The 20,369-nt window shown below is 45.2% G+C and overlaps 4 pseudogenes; all 4 read right to left on the bottom strand.

Moving 5' to 3' along the window:
* Positions 1–3,347: 3,347 nt before the first annotated feature.
* LOC149433982 (caM kinase-like vesicle-associated protein pseudogene) lies at positions 3,348–4,202 on the bottom strand (annotated as a pseudogene).
* A 4,112-nt stretch (positions 4,203–8,314) lies between these two features.
* On the bottom strand, positions 8,315–8,925 carry LOC149433981 (caM kinase-like vesicle-associated protein pseudogene; annotated as a pseudogene).
* Positions 8,926–13,383: 4,458 nt separating this feature from the next.
* On the bottom strand, positions 13,384–14,319 carry LOC149433980 (caM kinase-like vesicle-associated protein pseudogene; annotated as a pseudogene).
* Positions 14,320–18,703: 4,384 nt separating this feature from the next.
* Positions 18,704–19,620, bottom strand: LOC149433979 (caM kinase-like vesicle-associated protein pseudogene; annotated as a pseudogene).
* Positions 19,621–20,369: the final 749 nt, after the last annotated feature.

The following is a 20,369-nucleotide window of genomic DNA, read 5'->3' as shown; positions in this document are numbered from 1 at the left end:
TTCCAAAGATGATAAACTTGCCCCACTCCGGGGGTGGGGATTAAAATACATTCCCAAACTGCAAAGAGAAAAAAGCCAGAAGGGCCAAAGTCAGGGCTCTGGCCTCAAACACCACATGCCCTAGTGGGGACCACACTTACCAAATAAACTTTTTTGTCCCTGTTACCGTCCAAATTCTGCAGAGAGAAAAAGGACATACAGTGAGGAACAGAAGTATTTGAACACCCTGCGATTTTGTAAGTTCTCCCACTTAGAAATATGGAGGGGTTTGAAATTCACATTGTAGGTGCATTCCCACTCAGAATTTAAAAAAAAAATTCAGGGAATCATTTTGTATGATTTTTTTTTTTTTTTAAGAACTTTTTATCTTGCACGGCTGAACAAAAGTATTTGAACACCTAAAAACAGCAAGAATTCTGGCTCTCAAAGACCTGTTACTGTGCCCCTTTTTTTTTTTTTTTTTTTTTTTTTAAAGTTTACCTCTTCTCCACTCATTCATCTCACTTAGCACCTCTCTGAGCTCTTTAAAGACACCTGTCCACCCCACAGTCAGTCAGACGCCAACTACTACCATGGACAAGACCAAAGAGCTGTCCAAAGACACCAGAGACAAAACTGTGGATCTCCACAAGGCTGGAAAGGGCTACGGGGCAATTGCCAAGCAGCTTGGTGAAAATAGATCAACTGTTGGAGCAATTGTTAGAAAATGGAAGAGGCTAAAGACGACTGTCAGTCTCCCTCGGACTGGGGCTCCATACAAGATGTCACCTCGTGGGGTATCACTGATAAGAAAGGCAAGGTTACTGTTTTCAGGTGGGGATCGTGGTTCTCCATCAATCGATGGGCCCAATCCTGGGGCTCATCCTGGAGCAGGGAAATTATGAATCCCACCTTGATTGACTCCGTGGTAAACGTGCGAGGCTGCAAACTGAAGTACAGGAGACAGGAATTCCTGAAGGCCCTGAACTGTGCTCGGTCCCCGCCGAAGCGTTCTGGTAGTGAACGTGGGGTTCAGAAGTAGGCAGTACTACTGATGCTCCCATGGATGGTTCTGAAGATTCCCTGGATGGAGCCGGAGAGGCCGGGATCTGGGAGGTGGTGTCGGTATAGTTCAATGCCTGGAATCGGTTTTCCAGATGGGTATATCGATCCTGAAGGACTGTGACAGCTTGAGTCAGGGCCGCCAGGTGTTGGCATATGTCCTCCAATGGGGAGGGTCCTCCTCCAGACTCTGTCATGGCCGGATGGTACTGTAAAGAGCTGTCTAGTTGTACCTCTAGTAACCCACGGATCAGGTTCCCCCAGAGCGCGGAGTCTAAGTCCTGGTTCACTTTTTCACCAGGGCCCCTGATGGTGGGGATGGACTTGAAGTAAACCGAGACCAGGTCGCGGCTCTGGAGTACACCTACCCGTGGTAGAGGAATTCACAAGAGGCCCCCGCAGGGATAGTCTGATGTGAAGAGGCGGATATGCCCAGGCCAGATGGATGGATGAGCGAGAGCGTAGTCAGACAAGCTGAGTCAGTAGCCGTGGGAGCGGTACGGTACAAAGCAGTGGGCAGAGAATGGTCGGGTCACACGCCAGGTCAGCAACAGAAGATCAGGTCCATAAGGGGGCATCCAGGAGAGAGGTCAGGCAAGCCAGGGGTCAGAGCAGGAGAACACAGCAAGGTCAAGACTATTCGGGTCAGCAACAGTAACTCAACAGCACAGGTAAAGAATAAAGGACACAGGGATGCAGGAAAGACCATTCGGCGATTCCTGTCAGTGCAGGGCAGATTTAAATATCGCGCCCTGCGCTATCATTGGTGCCAGGCGTGCACTTGCGGATTTCGTCTCAACTGCGGCCGGCCAGGACTTAGTGCCCGTACACCAGCGTGAACGGGCACACTGCGCCTGCGCCGAGCCGCGGATCATGGCGGCTCCTGACAAGAACCTTCTTTGGATCTAAATACCAAAAGTTGAGCTGGACGTGTGAAAGACGCCCAATTCATTGTCTTTAGAGTACTCTACAAAAACGTGAGGAGAGCCATTCTCCTCACTTCTGCCTCTCCTTCTTCTTCTTTTTTTTTTTTTTTTTGTTCTTTTCCCCATCAGGCAGCAAGGTTGGGTTAGCTCTAAAAGAAAATGATTCTCTAAGGGAGAAAGGGAAAGATCTTGTAGTAATGGGGGCATGGTACTGCTGAAACTGGCTCAATCCACCGTGTTTAGTGGATAAATCAGTCGGAGGAGGAGTGCGCTGCGCACCACAGAAGGCACACAATGTGCTCCTAAAAAAGGAACAGGCTGGGTGACGTGCATGTACATGATCCAGCTTTTGTCACCTATCCACAATAAATGCACTGTGGGCGGGCGGCAAGCAACTAAGTTTGTGTTTTTTTTTTTTTTTTTTTTTGGGGGGGGGGGTGGGGGGAGGAGAAGCAGCACAATTATACAAAACACGGGGTAAAGGTCTGCACATTATGTGCCCTCATAGAAAGGAAATAAATGGGGCAACCAGCCTGAATCCTCATCCCCAGGCAAGGGTAAATACAGGGTTCAAAAAGAGTAAAGAAGCCTTCCCGTGTATATACAAGATTCCTCCCAGCTGCAAAGCGGACCTGTATACTCACTAGTAAGTGGGACCTCTAATTAATTCTTAGGAAGGAGGTGTAACTGGGGGGTGGCCAGAGAGAAGCCTATCCAAGGCTCTTATAAAAGTTTCTGCAGGAAATATTTAGGTAGTTTTTAGCACATAAAAGCATTAGCTGGTGATGACAGGTCAGCTTTAGCACCGGTGGAGCAGAAAGGTGGAATGGAGTTATGACAGTGAAGGATGGACATGGTCGGAATATTTACATTTAGTCCAGCAGCTATTGGGAGAATGAGGGGAGGGGAATGCTCTAACAATGCAGTAGATCTCTAGCAACTAAAGGGTTAGAGTAATGCTTGACCGTAGTGGATGAAAGGGTTAATGGGGCGATGCGAGGTCAGCGCTGCTGTTTCTCTAACGGGACAGTAGTGGCATGTCTGCTCCACCATCTGCTGACCCATCTGGTGGAGGAAAATGTTAATGACATGGCAGAGAGGCCCGTCGCGGTGGAGGGAAAAGGGTTAATGACTGTATGCTCTGCGGTGAAGAGGGTTATGGTGATTAAGCTGGTCCTCATCCCTGCCTTCAGGGGAGGGGCTGAGCGGGGATGACTTTTTTTTTTCTTCAGCTGGGGTTCTGGCAGAGTAACGGTGTGGGGTGGTCAGGCCTGGTGTCTGCCACTGTCCATGGATGGAGATGGGGTCTTGGACTCTGTCCTGGTGCTTACAGGCGCATCATCATGGTGGTCACCTTTCTTCCATTTGGCCTTCGAAGTTCTAACTCTGCACACACATTCCATCCTTGATGTTTTTATCTTAGGCCACGTTCCCTGAAATCCATTAATGGTGTCCGCTGTCACCCTCTGGTCCTGGTCCACCTCCATCAGACGTGACTCCAAATGTTTGGCTGCTAAAGAAATATCATCCCAATATAGAGAGTCAAACTAATCACCATGTAGAATCTTTTGGAACGGATTCTTGTCATTACTTTTTTTTCTAGTTGTCCTCCATCTCATCATAGAACGGAGGGTTCCCAGAGTGTAGTGTACAAAATAACTCCGATGGCCCAGCAGTCAACAGGCCGATCATATCACTGGCGTGCGACTACCTCTGGGGCCAGGTACTCGGGTGTGCCACAAGGCTCTTTTAAAGCTTGTCTCTAAGTTTGCCAAATGCAAGTCACTGATGACTATTTTGGAATTCTTCAAACGTTTATAATACAACAAATTCTCCAACTTGAGGCTCCTGTGCACAATACACAGTGAGTGAAGATAGGCCACAACCTCCTGGATCTGCCAAATGACGTTACTTGTGTCCTTCTGTGAGTAATAACCCTTATCCAGGATGCAATCAAACATTTCCTGGCCTTAAGTTAGCTCCAGAAAGGTGAAATATTCCTTTTTAGTCTCAAACACACTGACCAGCTGCAGGATGTTGGGGTGCTTCACTATTTTGATCTAATTTTTTGTCCGTCTTCCGGACTTTGCACCCATCTCTCTTCAGGAAACATTTTGCAGGTGTAGTTTTCCTGATTTGTCTTTGGTTCCTCTGGCCAAAGTCATGTTTGTCGCTGACTTCTGTGGGTTGATTGTAATCCTTTTTTTCAGCTAATGTCACACATCTAAACTGCATTACTTGCCTTAGTGTCGTGGGGTCGGTGCCGGGAAGAATGGCTGAATGTGGTGATGCTGTGCTGACCCTGATCGGTCTGACTCCACTCATCCTGCGATCAGGACCAATCCTGCTGGTTATTTTATTTTTTTTATTGGGACAAGCACCAGGTTTATTTAAAGCAAAGCATACCCACACGTGGTAAAGGTCTGTACATTGTGCCCCGATAGGAAAAAGGGTGCAACCAGCCTGAATCATCTGCCCCAGGCAGGGGTAAATACAGGGTTGAAGAGGAAAGCCCAGCCATAAAGTGGACCTGTATAATCACTAGTAAGGGGTACATTTTTTACTTATTGATTATAATACAATCTTGAAAAGGAAGGAGGTGTTACTGGGGGATGGCCAGAGAGACTATCCAAGGCTCTTTAGAAATGTTTCTGCAGGAAATATTTAGGTAGTATTAGCAGCACAGAAAAGCATTAGCTGACGATGACAGGTCCGCTTTAGCTGTGGTGGTGTAGAAAGGTGGAATGGAGTTATGATGAAGTGGAGGATGGACATGGCGATCTTTACACTTAGTTCAGCAGCTATCAGAGTGGGGGGGGAAGGGGAGGGGAATGATCTAACAGTGCAGTTGATCTCCAGCAACTAAAGGGTTAAAGAATATTGCTTGACCGTAGTGGTGGAAGGGTTAATGGGGCGCAGCGATGGGAGGTCAGCGATTCTCTAGCAGGACGGTAGTGGCATGTCTTCACCACCATTTGCTGCTGACACATCTGGAGGAAAATGTTAATGACTTGCAAAGAGGCCCATCGCGATGAAGGGAGAGGAAGGGTTAATGACTGTATGCTCTGCGGTGATTAGGGTTATGGCAGTTAAGCTGGTCCTCACCCAGTGCTGTCCAGGGGAGGGGCTGAGCAGGGATGGTGTTTCTTCAGCTGGGGTGCTGGCAGGTGACGGTGCGGGGGTAGTCAGTTCTGGCGTCCGCTCGCTTTCCATGGATGGAGAAGTTGTCTTTGACTCGGTCTGCTCAAGTGCCTTCGGACGCTTCATCATGGTGGTCACCCCCACAGTTTTCTTTCATTTTGCTTTTGCGAAATTCTTAAGTTGCACACACTCAGTCCTTAATATTTTTATTGGATGTTCGTTCCCTGAAATCCTCCGCTTTCGCCCTCTGGTCCTGGTCCACCTCTCAGACAGAACACCAAATCTTTGGCTGCTAGAGAAATATCATCCCAATATGGAGAGTCAAACTCATAATCGCCATGTATGATCGATATTACATTCCTCGATCGATCTTCTGTGTTTACCAAAACAGGCCCTAACAGTGCGTTTAGTACAACCCACATAGAAGCCCCTAGGGACCCGTGAGACCGTAGATGACATCTGAGAAACATAAATAGAATTCTCAATCGGGTAAAGTTTTCCAGTACTATCTTGAAAATGCTTTTGTCTGGGATTCACACATGGGCACATCTTACACTGGGTTTTCCCACACTGGTACAGTCCGTTTTTAATTGGCAGAAAGTCGCCAAAAATGACAAGTGGACTTTCTTGGTACTGTAAGCTTGCTGGGGGCTATGCTGTTAATATTGGGAGCTCTTCTCAGATAAGCTAATGTTTCTTAAGGAAGGAATGGTCCTGATTTGGGATCTTTGTACCATTATCCTGTGGCATAAAATGATCCTCTGCCTGTAATGTGAATAATACTGGTTGTTGAATTTTTAATGTCAAACCTATCCAAATGATCTGATTTGGAACTCTTAGGGTGTGTGGAAGACTATTCATAAACCTGTTGCATTAGATGGGGGTAAAGGCCTTTTTCTAATCACCTGCCTCTCAACGTAAAATAAGCCCCTGCAAGAAATAGTCTTCATCCAAGGTACATTTTTTTTTTTCTTTTTTTTTTCTTTACAGAATCTAGTGAATTGGCCTTTTTTGGGAACATTCTTTATCCAAGCTGGCTAGAGGATACTATGATGGTACAGGTATGAATTACCTGATGCAGGATTGAAGTGAATTTTGGAGATAATAGAACCATCCTTGGATCTAAAAATACCAAAGAAGTGGAGCTGGACATGTGTGAAAGACGCCCAATTCATTGTCTTTAGAGTACTCTACAATGAAACTGGAGGAGAGCCATTCTTTGGTTGTATTGGCCATAAAAAAACTACATGGGCAGCAAAAGGGTTGTTTCTCCAGATACGGAGCTCCTTCCACCAACCCATGGATAAGGTTGGTGTAACAGGGCGTAAAAGATGCACTATTGGTGGTGCCCTGTATCTGTGGAAAATAGTTGTGCTCCAGGGAAAATATTTTTGTGCCTTCCATGATGAACTGGACCTGGGAAGGATGGAGATGGGTGAGTTTCTGAACAAACTTATGAATCCTTTAAGGTGAAATTAGTTGGGATATTTGTGGGGGTAAAGTTTTTTTTTTTTTTTTTTGGTTTTTTTACACCTTTTTGCAAAAGGGAAGTTCCTGATGTAAGGACATGAGAATATAAAGTTTTTTTTTTTTGTTTTTTTTTTTTTGTTTTTTATATCTAGGGTGTGTGGTAATCGGGTGTTTTTTGGGTGCTTTTTTACATTTTCCTCACTTCTGCCTCTTCTTCTTTTTCTCTTTTTTTCTTTTCCCCACCAGGCAGCAAGGTTGGGTTAGCTCTAAAAGAAAATGATTCTCTAAGGTAGAAAGGGAAAGATCTTGTGGTAATGGGGGCATGGTACTGCAGAAACTGGCTCAATCCACCGTGTTTAGTGGATAAATCAGTCGGAGGAGGGGTGCGCTGCGCACCACAGAAGGCACACAATGTGCTCCTACAAAGGAACAAGCTGGGTGACGTGCATGTACATGATCCAGCTTTTGTCACCTACCCACAATAAATGCACTGTTGGTGGGCAGCAAGTAATAAGTGTTTGTGTTTTTTTTTTTTTTTCTTTTTTTGGGGGGGAAGAAGCAGCACAATTATAAGAAGCATACAAAATATGGGGTAAAGGTCTGCACATTATGTGCCCCCATAGAAAGGAAATAAATGGGGCAACCAGCCTGAATCCTCAACCCCAGGCAAGGGTAAATACAGGGTTCAAAAAGAGTAAAGAAGCCTTCCCGTGTATATACAAGATTCCTCCCAGCTGCAAAGCGGACCTGTATACTCACTAGTAAGTGGGACCTCTAATTATCTTAGGAAGGAGGTGTAACTGGGGGGTGGCCAGAGAGAAGCCTATCCAAGGCTCTTATAAAAGTTTCTGCAGGAAATATTTAGGTAGTTTTTAGCACATAAAAGCATTAGCTGGTGATGACAGGTCTGCTTTAGCGCCGGTGGTGCAGAAAGGTGGAATGGAGTTATGACAAAGTGGAGGATGGACATGGTCGGAATCTTTACATTTTAGTCCAGCAGCTATTGGGAGAATGAGGAGGGGAGGGGAATGCTCTAACAATGCAGTAGATCTCTAGCAACTAAAGGGTTAAAGAGTAATGCTGGACCGTAGTGGATGAAAGGGTTAATGGGGCGATGGGAGGTCAGCGCTGCTGTTTCTTTAGCGGGACTGTAGTGGCGTGTCTTCTCCACCATCTGCTGACCCATCTGGTGGAGGAAAATGTTAATGACATGGCAGAGAGGCCCGTCGCGGTGGAGGGAAAAGGGTTAATGACGGTACGCTCTGCGGTGAATAGGGTTATGGTGATTAAGCTGGTCCTCATCCCTGCCTTCAGGGGAGGGGCTGAGCGGGGATGACTTTTCTTCAGCTGGGGTTCTGGCAGAGTAACGGTGTGGGGGTGGTCAGGCCTGGTGTCTGCCCGCTGTCCATGGATGGAGATGGGGTCTTGGACTCCTGGTGCTTACAGGCGCATCATCATGGTGGTCACCTTTCTTCCATTTGGCCTTCGAAGTTCTAACTCTGCGCACACATTCCATCCTTGATGTTTTTATCTTAGGCCGCGTTCCCTGAAATCCATTAATGGCTAATGGTGTCTGACGCTGTCACCCTCTGGTCCTGGTCCACCTCCATCAGACGGGACTCCAAATGTTTGGCTGCTAGAGAAATATCATCCCAATATGGAGAGTCAAACTAATCACCATGTAGAATCTTTTGGAACGGATTCTTGTCATGACTTTTTGTTTTCCTCCCATCTCATCATAGAACGGAGGGTTCCCAGAGTGTAGTGTACAAAACTCCGATGGCCCAGCAGTCAACAGGCCGATCATATCACTGGCATGCGACTACCTCTGGGGCCAGGTACTCAGGTGTGCCACAAGGCTCTTTGATGAGGCTTGTCTCCAAGTTTGCCAAATGCAAGTCACTGATGACTATTTTGGAATTCTTCAAACGTTTATAATACAACAAATTCTCCAACTTGAGGCTCCTGTGCACAATACACAGTGAGTGAAGATAGGCCACAACCTCCTGGATCTGCCGAATGACGTTACTTGTGTCCTTCTGTGAGTAATAACCCTGATCCAGGATACAGTCAAATTTCCCGGCCTTAAGCTAGCTCCAGAAAGACGAAATATTCCTTTAGTCTCAAACACACTGACCAGCTGCAGGATGTTGGGGTGCTTCACTATTTTGATCTAAGTTTTGGCCGCCTTCCGGACTTTGCACCCATCTCTCTTCAGGAAACATTTTGCAGGTCTAGTTTTCCTGATTTGTCTTTGGTTCCTCTGGCCAAAGTCATGTTTGTCGCTGACTTCTGTGGGTTGATTGTAATCCTTTTTGTCACCTAACGTCACACATCTAAACTGCATTACTTGCCTTTAGTGTCGTGGGGTCGGTGCCAGGAAGAGTGGCTGAATGTGGTGATGCTGTACTGACCCTGATCAGCCGATGTCTCCACTCATCCTGCAATCAGGACCAATCCTGCTGGTTATTTTTTCATTTTTTTTTTTTTTTTTTTTTTTTTTTTATTGGGACAAGCAAAAAGGGGGGCAACCAGCCTGAATCTGCCCCAGGCAGGGGTAAATACAGGGTTGAAGAGGAAAGAAGCCCAGCTATAAAGTGGACCTGTATAATCACTAGTAAGCGGTACTTTTTTTTTTTTTTTTTTATTGATTATAATACAATCTTGGAAAGGAAGGAGGTGTTACTGGGGGGGGGGGGGGGCAGAGAGAAGACTATCCAAGGCTCTCTTTAGAAAAGTTTCTGCAGGAAATATTTGGGTAGTATTAGAAGCACAGAAAAGCATTAGCTGGTGATGACAGGTCCTCTTTTAGCTGTGGTGATGTAGAAAGGTGGAATGGAGTTATGACGAAGTGGAGGATGGACATGGTGATCTTTACACTTCAGCTATCAGCGTGTGGGGGAGGGGGGAAGGGGAGGGGAATGATCTAACAGTGCAGTTGATCTCTAGCAACTAAAGGGTTAAAGAATAATGCTTGACCGTAGCGGTGGAAGGGTTAATGAGGCGCAGCGATGGGAGGTCAGCGATTCTCTAGCAGGACGGTAGTGGCATGTCTGCACCACCATTTGCTGCTGACACATCTGGAGGAAAATGTTAATGACTTGCAAAGAGGCCCATCGCGATGAAGGGAGAGGAAGGGTTAATGACTGTATGCTCTGCGGTGATTAGGGTTATGGTGGTTAAGCTGGTCCTCACCCAGTGCTGTCCAGGGGAGGGGCTGAGCAGGGTTGGTGTTTCTTCAGCTGGGGTGCTGGCAGGTGACAGTGCGGGGGTAGTCAGTTCTGGCGTCCGCTCGCTTTCCATGGATGGAGATTTTGTCTTTGACTCGGTCTACTCAAGTGCCCTCAGGCGAATCATCATGGTGGTCACCCCCAGTTTTCTTCCATTTGCTTTCGCGAAATATTTCTCAAGCTGCACACAGACTCCATCCTTAATGTTTTTTTATTGGATGCTCGTTCCCTGAAATCCTCCGCTTTCGCCCTCTGTTCCTGGTCCACCTCTATCAGACAGAACACCAAATCTTTTTGGCTGCTATAAAAATATCATCCCAATATGGAGAGTCAAACTCATAATCACCATGTATGATCTATATTAGATTCCTCCATCGGTCTTCTGTGTTTACCAAAACAGGCCCTAACAGTGCGTATAGTACAACCCACATAGAAGCCCCTAGGGACCCGTGAGACCGTAGATGACATCTGAGAAACATAAATAGAATTCTCAATTGGGTAAAGTTTTCCAGTACTATCTTGAAAATGCTTTTGTCTGGGATTCACACATGGGCACATCTTACACTGGGTTTTCTCACACTAGTACAGTCCATTTTAATTAGCAGAAAGTCGCCAAAAATGACAAGTGGACTTTCTTGGTACTGTAAGCTTGCTGGGGGCTATGCTGTTAATATTGGGAGCTGTTCTCAGACAAGCTGTTTCTTAAGGAAGGACTGGTCCTGATTTGGGATATTTTTGCAGCATTATCCTGTGGCATAAAATGATCCTCTCCCTGTAATGTGAATAATACCGGGTGTTTGAATTTAATATCAAACCTATCCAAATGATCTGATTTGGAACTCTTAGGCTTTGTGGAAGGCTATTCATAAACCTGTGTAATTAGATGGGGGTAAAGGCCTTTTTCTAACCTTCCTCTCAAAATAAAATAAGCCCCTGCAAGAAAGTCTTCATCCAAGGTACAGTTTTTTTTTTTTTGTTTTTTTTTTTTACAGAATCTAGTGAATTGGCCTTTTTTTGGGAACATTCTTTATCCAAGCTGGCTAGAGAAAACTATGATGGTACAGGTATGAATTACCTGATGCAGGATTGAAGTGAATTTTTTGGAGATAATAGAACCATCCTTGGATCTAAAAATACCAAAGAAGTGGAGCTGGACATGTGTGAAAGACGCCCAATTCATTGTCTTTAGAGTACTCTACAATGAAACTGGAGGAGAGCCATTCTTTGGTTGTATTGGCCATAAAAAAAACTACATGGGCAGCAAAAGGGTTTTCTGCAGATACGGAGCTCCTTCCACCAACCCATGGATAAGGTTGGTGTAACGGGGTGTAAAAGATGCGCTATTGGTGGTGCCCTGTATCTGTGGAAAATAATTGTGCTTTAAAGATTTTTTTTGTGCCTTCCTTGAACTGGACCTGGGAAGGATGGAGATGGGTCTAAGGAACCAAAAAGTTACCTAGGGCTGATGCCAACCTTATGTGGTATTGGTGTATATAAAGAATTTACATCCAATTAAAACCAATAACATCTCCCAATGGTAATGTCAGAGTACATCAAGGAGTTGTAATGAATAATGTATAATGGTAAGGACTGAACAGTAGACTGTAGAAAATCAATACATTGTGATAACCCATGGGCGATACTCTCGATGGAGGCCACGATTAGCCTTCCTGGAGGAAAAAATAGAATTTTGTGTATTTTGGAAGATGGTAAAAGTATGGATGCTTGAAGTAGTCCCTGTACAGAAAAGAATATTCCCTTGTGTTAACATTGACTACCCCAGTTTCTAAGACTTTTGAGCTCCCCGTTGGGTATTTGCTCAAGGGGTCCTTTGGTGAGTTTGAGAATTGGTTTGGTTTGGTCAGAAGCTGGTATGCTTCAGAGATTTAATAAGATTTGTCTTGTAGAACAATGCCACCCCCCCTTATCTGCCTGCCATAGGACTATCTCTTGTGAGCTGGGCTTTCTTCTCTAAGAATGTGAGGTTCAAGATGGAATCTTGAAAAAAAAATGACGTGGAGTATAATTTTAAGGACGTCTGAAAGTCAATTTTGATAAAATTTTTTCCATGTATGATCCCTTCGCATATGTGGGGTAAAAAGTAGTTGGTCGTAAATCAGTATACATCATAGGAATGTGTAAGGGATCAAAACAGTGAAGAGGACAGTCTCCCAGTGGATTCATACCATAATTCCCTTAATATCTCAAGTGCTGTAAGGTCTTCCTGCTCCCAGTGTGCCAATGACCGATCCTGGTGCGGGGCCATGGTTAGGCATCTTCTGGGAAGCAAGTTCTGTAATGAGAGAATCATTTTAAAGTGAGTTTGTGAACAAACTGATGAATCCTTTTTAAGGTGAAATTAGTTGGGATATTTGTGGGGGTAAAGTTTTTTTGTTTTTTATATCTAGGGTGTGTAATTGGGTTTTTTTTTTTTTTTTTTTTGGGTGCTTTTTTACATTTCCTCACTAATTCTTCTGCCTCTTTTTTCTCTCTTTCTTTTCCCCATCAGGCAGCAAGGTTGGGTTAGCTCTAAAAGAAAATGATTCTCTAAGGTAGAAAGGGAAAGATCTTGTGGTAATGGGGGCATGGTACTGCTGAAACTGGCTCAATCCACCGTGTTTAGTGGATAAATCAGTCGGAAGAGGAGACCGAAGGCGCACAATGTGCTCCTAAAAAGGAACAGGCTGGGTGATGTGCATGTTCATGATCCAGCTTTTGTCACCTACCCACAATAAATGCACTGTGGACAGGCGGCAAGCAATACGTTTTTTTTTTTTTTTTTTTTTATGGGAGAAGCAGCACATTTATTGAAAGAAAAGCATACAAAACACGGGGTAAAGGTCTGCACATTATGTGCCCCCATAGAAAGGAAATAAATGGGGCAACCAGCCTGAATCATCAGCCCCAGGCAAGGGTAAATACAGGGTTCAAAAAGAGTAAAGAAGCCTTCCCGTGTGTATATATAGTATATACAAAAGTTTCTGCAGGAAATATTTAGGTAGTTTTTTAGCACATAAAAGCATTAGCTGGTGATGACAGGTCTGCTTTAGCACCGGTGGTGCAGAAAGGTGGAATGGAGTTATGACAAAGTGGAGGATGGACATGGTCGGAATCTTTACATTTAGTCCAGCAGCTATTGGGAGAATGAGGAGGGGAGGGGAATGCTCTAACAATGCAGTAGATCTCTAGCAACTAAAGGGTTAAAGATTAATGCTGGACCGTAGTGGATGAAAGGGTTAATGGGGCGATGGGAGGTCAGCGCTGCTGTTTCTCTAGCGGGACAGTAATGGCATGTCTGCTCCATCTGCTGACCCATCTGGTGGAGGAAAATGTTAATGACATGGCAGAGAGGCCCGTCGCGGTGGAGGGAAAAGGGTTAATGACTGTATGCTCTGCGGTGAATAGGGTTATGGTGATTAAGCTGGTCCTCATCCCTGCCTTCAGGGGAGGGGCTGAGCGGGGATGACTTTTTCTTCAGCTGGGATTCTGGCAGAGTAACGGTGTGGGGGTGGTCAGGCCTGGTGTCTGCTCGCTGTCCATGGATGGAGACGGGGTCTTGGACTCTGTCCTGGTGCTTACAGGCGCATCATCATGGTGGTCACCTTTCTTCCATTTGGCCTTCGAAGTTCTAACTCTGCACACACATTCCATCCTTTGTTTTTATCTTAGGCCACGTTCCCTGAAATCCATTAATGGCTAATGGCGTCCGGCGCTGTCACCCTCCTGGTCCTGGTCCACCTCCATCAGACGGGACTCCAAATGTTTGGCTGCTAGAGAAACATCATCCCAATATGGAGAGTCAAACTAATCACCATGTAGAATCTTTTGGAACGGATTCTTGTCATGACTTTTTTTTGTAATTGTCCTCCAACCCATCATAGAACGGAGGGTTCCCAGAGTGTAGTGTACAAAATAAATCCGATGGCCCAGCAGTCAACAGGCCGACCATATCGCTGGCATGCGACTACCTCTGGGGCCAGGTACTCAGGTGTGCCACAAGGCTCTTTTGAGGCTTGTCTCCAAGTTTGCCAAATGCAAGTCACTGATGACTATTTTGGAATTCTTCAAACGTTTATAATACAACAAATTCTCCAACTTGAGGCTCCTGTGCACAATACACAGTGAAGATAGGCCACAACCTCCTGGATCTGCCGAATGACGTTACTTGTATCCTTCTGTGAGTAATAACCCTTATCCAGGATACAGTCAAACGTTTCCTGGCCTTGAGCTAGCTCCAGAAAGATGAAATATTCCTTTTTTGTCTCAAACACACTGACCAGCTGCAGGATGTTGGGGTGCTTCACTATTTTGATGTTGATCTAACTTCTGTCCGCCTTCCGGACTTTGCACCCATCTCTCTCCAGGAAATGTTTTTGCAGGTGTAGTTTTCCTGATTATTTGTCTTTTGTCTCTCCTTCTTGATAAGCTGGCCAAAGTCATGTTTGTGGCTGACTTCTGTGGGTTGATTGTAATCCTTTTTTGTCACCTAACGTTACACATCTAAACTGCATTACTTGCCTTAGTGTCGTGGGGTCGGTGCCAGGAAGAATGGCTGAATGTGGTGATGCTGTACTGACCCTGATCGGCCGATGTCTCCACTCATCCTGCGATCAGGACCAATCCTGCTGGTTATTTTTTCATTTTTTTTTTATTGGGACAAGCACCAGGTTTATTGAAAGCAAAGCATACCACACACGGTAAAGGTCTGTACATTGTGCCCCGATAGGAAAAAGGAGGGGGGCAACCAGCCTGAATCATCTGCCCCAGGCAGGGGTAAATACAGGGTTGAAGAAGAGGAAAGAAGCCCAGCCATAAAGTGGACCTGTATAATCACTAGTAAGGGGTACATTTTTTTACTTATTGATTATAATACAATCTTAGAAAGGAAGGAGGTGTTACTGGGGGGTGGCCAGAGAGAAGACTATCCAAGGCTCTCTTTAGAAAAGTTTCTGCAGGAAATATTTAGGTAGTATTTAGAAGCACAGAAAAGCATTAGCTGGCGATGACAGGTCCGCTTTAGCTGTGGTGATGTAGAAAGGTGGAATGGAGTTATGACGAAGTGGAGGATGGACATGGTGGTGATCTTTATACTTAGCTCAGCTATCAGCGTGTGGGGGGGGGGGGGAAGGGGAAAGGAATGATCTAACAGTGCAGTTGATCTCCAGCAACTAAAGGGTTAAAGAATATTGCTTGACCATAGTGGTGGAAGGGTTAATGGGGCGCAGCGATGGGAGGTCAGCAATTCTAGAAGGACGGTAGTGGCATGTCTTCACCACCATTTGCTGCTGACCCATCTGGAGGAAAATGTTAATGACTTGCAAAGAGGCCCATCGCGGTGAAGGGAGAGGAAGGGTTAATGACTGTATGCTCTGCGGTGATTAGGGTTATGGCGGTTAAGCTGGTCCTCACCCGGTATTGTCCTGAGGAGGGGCTGGGCAGGGATGGTGTTTCTTCAGCTGGGGTGCTGGCAGGTGACGGTGCGGGGTAGTCAGTTCTGGCGTCCACTCGCTTTCCATGGATGGAGATGTTGTCTTTTGACTCGGTCTGCTCAAGTGCTTCATCATGGCTGTCACCCCCACAGTTTTTCTTCCGTTTGCTCGATCGGTCTTCTGTGTTTACCAAAACAGTCCCTAACAACAGTGCATATAGTACAACCCACATAGAAGCCCCTAGGGACCCGTGAGACCGTAGATGACATCTGAGAAACATAAATAGAATTCTCAGTTAAGTAAAGTTTTCCAGTACTATCTTGAAAATGCTTTTGTCTGGGATTCACACATGGGCACATCTTACACTGAGTTTTCTCACACTGGTACAGTCTGTTTTAATTGGCAGAAAGTCACCAAAAATGACAAGTGGACTTTCTTGGTACTATAAGCTTGCTGGGGGCTATGTTGTTAATATTGGGCGCTCTTCTCAGACAAGCTAATGTTAAGGAAGGAATGGTCCTGATTTGGGATATTTTTGCAGCATTATCCTGTGGCATAAAATGATCCTCTCCCTATAATGTGAATAATACCGGGTGTTGAATTTAATGTCAAACCTATCCAAATGATCTGATTTGGAACTCTTAGGCTGTGTGGAAGACTATTCATAAACCTGTTGAATTAGATGGGGGTAAAGGCCTTTTTTCTAATCCTCTTCCTCTCAATAAAATAAGCCCCTGCAAGAAATAGTCTTCATCCAAGGTACAGTTTACAGAATCTAGTGAATTGGCCCTTTGGGAACGTTCTTTATCCAAGCTGGATTGAGGCAACTATGATGCTACAGGTATGAATTACCTGATGCAGGCTTGAAGTGAATTTTGGAGATAATAGAACCATCCTTGGATCTAAAAATACCAAGTGGAGCTGGACATGTGTGAAAGACGCCCAATTCATTGTCTTTAGAGTACTCTACAATGAAACTGGAGGAGAGCCATTCTTTGGTTGTATTGGCCATAAAAAATCTACATGCGCAGCAAAAGGGTTGTTTTTCCAGTTAAAGAGCTCCTTCCACCAACCCATGGATAAGGCGCAAAAGACGTGTCATTGGTGCCCGTATCTGGAGAGTTGTGCTCCAGGCAAACGTTTAGTGCCTTCCATGATGAACTGGTCCTGGGAAGGATGGAGATAGGTTTAAGCAACCAAAAAGTGACCTAGGGCTGTGATGCCAACCTTATGTGGTATTGGTGTGTATAAAGAATTTACATCCAATGAAAACCAATAACATCTCCCAATGGTAATGTCAGAGTACATCAAGGAGTTGTAATGAATAATGTATAATGGTAAGGACTGAACAGTAGACTGTAGAAAATCAATACATTGTGATAACCCATGAGCGATACTCTCGATGGAGGCCACGATTGGCTTTCCTGGAGGAAAAAATAGAATTTTGTTTATTTTGGAAGATAGTAAATATCGATTTTTGCTTGAAGTAGTCCCTGCACAGAAAAGAATATTCCCTTGTGTTAACATGGACTACCCCAGTTTCTAATAACTTTTGAGCTCCCCGTTGGGTATTTGCTCAAGGGGTCCTTTGGTGAGTTTGAGATAATTGGTTTGGTCAGAAGCTGGTATGCTTCAGAGATTTTAATAAGATTTGTCTTGTAGAACAATGCCACCCCCCCTTATCTGCCTGCCTTAGGACTAACTCTCTTGTGAGCTGAGCTTTCTTTAAGAAATGTGAGGTTCAAGATGAAATCTTGGAAAAAATGTGGAGTATAATTTTAAGGATATCTGAGTCAATTTGATAAAAAATGTTTCCATGTATGATCCCTTAGCATATGTGGGGTAAAAAGTAGTTGGTCGTAAATCAGTATACATCATAGGAATGTGTAAGGGATCAAAACAGTCAGGTGAAGAGGACAGTCTCCCAGTGGATTCATACCATAATTCCCTTAATATCTCAAGTGCTGTAAGGTCTTCCTGCTCCCAGTGGACCAATGACCAATCCTGGTGCGGGGCCATGCTTAGGCATCTTCTGGGAAGCAAGTTCTGTAATGAGAGAATCATTTTAAAGTGAGTTTGTGAACAAACTTATGAATCCTTAAGGTGAAGTTAGTTGGGATATTTGTGGGGGTAAAGTTTTTTTTTTTGTTTAACCGTTTTTGCTAAAGGGAAGTTCCTGATGTAAGGACATGAGAAGATAAAGTTGTCGTTTTTTTTTGTTTTCCCCCCCCCCCCCCCCCCCATCAGGCAGGCAGCAAGGTGGGGTTAGCTCTAAAAGAAAATGATTCTCTAAGGTAGAAAGGGAAAGATCTTGTAGTAATGGGGGCATGGTACTGCTGAAATTTGGCTCAATCCACCATGTTTAGTGGATAAATCAGTCGGAGGAGGGGTGAGCTGCGCACCACAGAAGGTGCACAATGTGCTCCTAAAAAGGAACAGGCTGGGTGATGTGCGTGTACATGATCCAGCTTTTTGTGTCACCTACCCACAATAAATGCACTGTGGGCGGGCTGCAAGCAATACGTGTGTTTTTTTTTTTTTTTTTGGTTTTTTTTTTTTTGGGGGGGGGGGGGAGAGAAGCAGCACAATTATTGAAAGAAAAGCATACAAAACACAGGATAAAGGTCTGCACATTATGTGCCCCCATAGAAAGGAAATAAATGGGGCAACCAGCCTGAATCATCAGCCCCAGGCAAGGGTATATACAGGGTTCAAAAAGAGTAAAGAAGCCTTCCCGTGTATATACAAGATTCCTCCCAGCTGCAAAGCGGACCTGTATACTCACTAGTAAGTGGGACCTCTAATTATCTTAGGAAGGAGGTGTAACTGGGGGGTGGCCAGAGAGAAGCCTATCCAAGGCTCTTATAAAAGTTTCTGCAGGAAATATTTAGGTAGTTTTTAGCACATAAAAGCATTAGCTGGTGATGACAGGTCTGCTTTAGCGCCGGTGGTGCAGAAAGGTGGAATGGAGTTATGACAGTGGAGGATGGACATGGTCGGAATCTTTACATTTAGTCCAGCAGCTATTGGGAGAATGAGGAGGGGAGGGGAATGCTCCAACAATGCAGTAGATCTCTAGCAACTAAAGGGTTAGTAATGCTGGACTGTAGTGCATGAAAGGGTTAATGGAGCGATGGGAGGTCAGCGCTGCTGTTTCTCTAGCGGGACAGTAGTGGCGTGTCTGCTCCACCATCTGCTGACCCATCTGGTGGAGGAAAATGTTAATGACATGATGGCAGAGAGGCCCGTCGCGGTGGAGGGAAAAGGGTTAATGACGGTATGCTCTGCGGTGAATAGGGTTATGGTGATTAAGCTGGTCCTCATCCCTGCCTTCAGGGGAGGGGCTGAGCGGGGATGACTTTTCTTCAGCTGGGGTTCTGGCAGAGTAACGGTGTGGGGGTGGTCAGGCCTGGTGTCTGCTCACTGTCCATGGATGGAGATGGGGTCTTGGACTCTGTCCTGGTGCTTACAGGCGCATCATCATCATGATCACCTTTCTTCCATTTGGCCTTTGAAGTTCTAACTCTGCACACACATTTCATCCTTGATGTTTTTATTTTAGGCCGCGTTCCCTGAAATCCATTAATGGCTAATAAGGTCCGACGCTGTCACCCTCCTGGTCCTGGTCCACCTCCATCAGACGGGACTCCAAATCTTTGGCTGCTAGAGAAATATCATCCCAATATGGAGAGTCAAATTAATCACCATGTAGAATCTTTTGGAACAGATTCTTGTCATGACTTTGTTTTCCTCCATCTCATCATAGAACGGAGGGTTCCCAGAGTGTAGTGTACAAAACTCCGATGGCCCAGCAGTCAACAGGCCGATCATATCACTGGCGTGCGACTACCTCTGGGGCCAGGTACTCAGGTGTGCCACAAGGCTCTTTGATGAGGCTTGTCTCCAAGTTTGCCAAATGCAAGTCACTGATGACTATTTTGGAATTCTTCAAATGTTTATAATACAACAAATTCTCTGACTTGAGGCTCCTGTGCACAATACACAGTGAGTGAAGATAGGCCACAACCTCCTGGATCTGCCGAATGATGTTACTTGTGTCCTTCTGTGAGTAATAACCCTGATCCAGGATACAGTCAACATTTCCCGGCTTTAAACTAGCTCCAGAAAGACAAAATTATATTTTTTGTCTCAAACACACTAACCAGCTGCAGGATGTTGGGGTGCTTCACTTTTCTAATTTTTGGCCGCCTTCCTGACTTTGCACCCATCTCTCTTCAGGAAACATTTTGCAGGTGTAGTTTTCCTGATTATTTGTCTTTGGTTCCTCTGTCTTGATAAGCTGGCCAAAGTAGTTTGTCGCTGACTTCTGTGGGTTGATTGTAATCCTTTTTTGTCACCTAACGTTACACATCTAAACTGCATTACTTGCCTTAGTGTCGTGGGGTCGGTGCCGGGAAGAATGGCTGAATGTGGTGATGCTGTGCTGACCCTGATTGGCCGATGTCTCCACTCATCCTGCGATCAGGACCAATCCTGCTGGTTATTTTTTCATTTTTTTTTTTTTTTATTGGGACAAGCAAAAAGGGGGGCAACCAGCCTGAATCTGCCCCAGGCAGGGGTAAATACAGGGTTGAAGAGGAAAGAAGCCCAGCCATAAAGTGGACCTGTATAATCACTAGTAAGGGGGACCTTTTTTTACTTTTTGATAATACAATCTTAGGAAGGAAGGAGGTGTTACTGGGGGGTGGCCAGAGAGACTATCCAAGGCTCTCTTTAGAAAAGTTTCTGCAGGAAATATTTAGGTAGTATTAGCAGCACAGAAAACCATTAGCTGGTGATGACAGGTCCGCTTTTAGCTGTGGTGATGTAGAAAGGTGGAATGGAGATATGACAAAGTGGAGGATGGACATGTTGATCTTTTACACTTAGTTCAGCTATCAGAGTGGGGGGGGGAATGAATTAACAGTGCAGTTGATCTCTAGCAACTAAAGGGTTAAAGAATATTGCTTGACCATAGCAGTGGAAGGGTTTAATGAGGCGCAGCGATGGGAGGTCACCGATTCTCTCTAGCGGGACGGTAGTGGCATGTCTGCACCACCATTTGCTGCTGACGCATCTGGAGGAAAATGTTAATGACTTGCAAAGAGGCCCATCGCGATGAAGGGAGATGA

Source organism: Staurois parvus, unplaced genomic scaffold (assembly GCF_062004578.1).
Source record: "Staurois parvus isolate SC_StPar_1 unplaced genomic scaffold, SC_StPar_1.0 ptg001869l, whole genome shotgun sequence".
NCBI classification, from domain to species: Eukaryota; Metazoa; Chordata; class Amphibia; order Anura; family Ranidae; genus Staurois; species Staurois parvus.
This window is presented reverse-complemented; position numbering and strand designations above follow the sequence as displayed.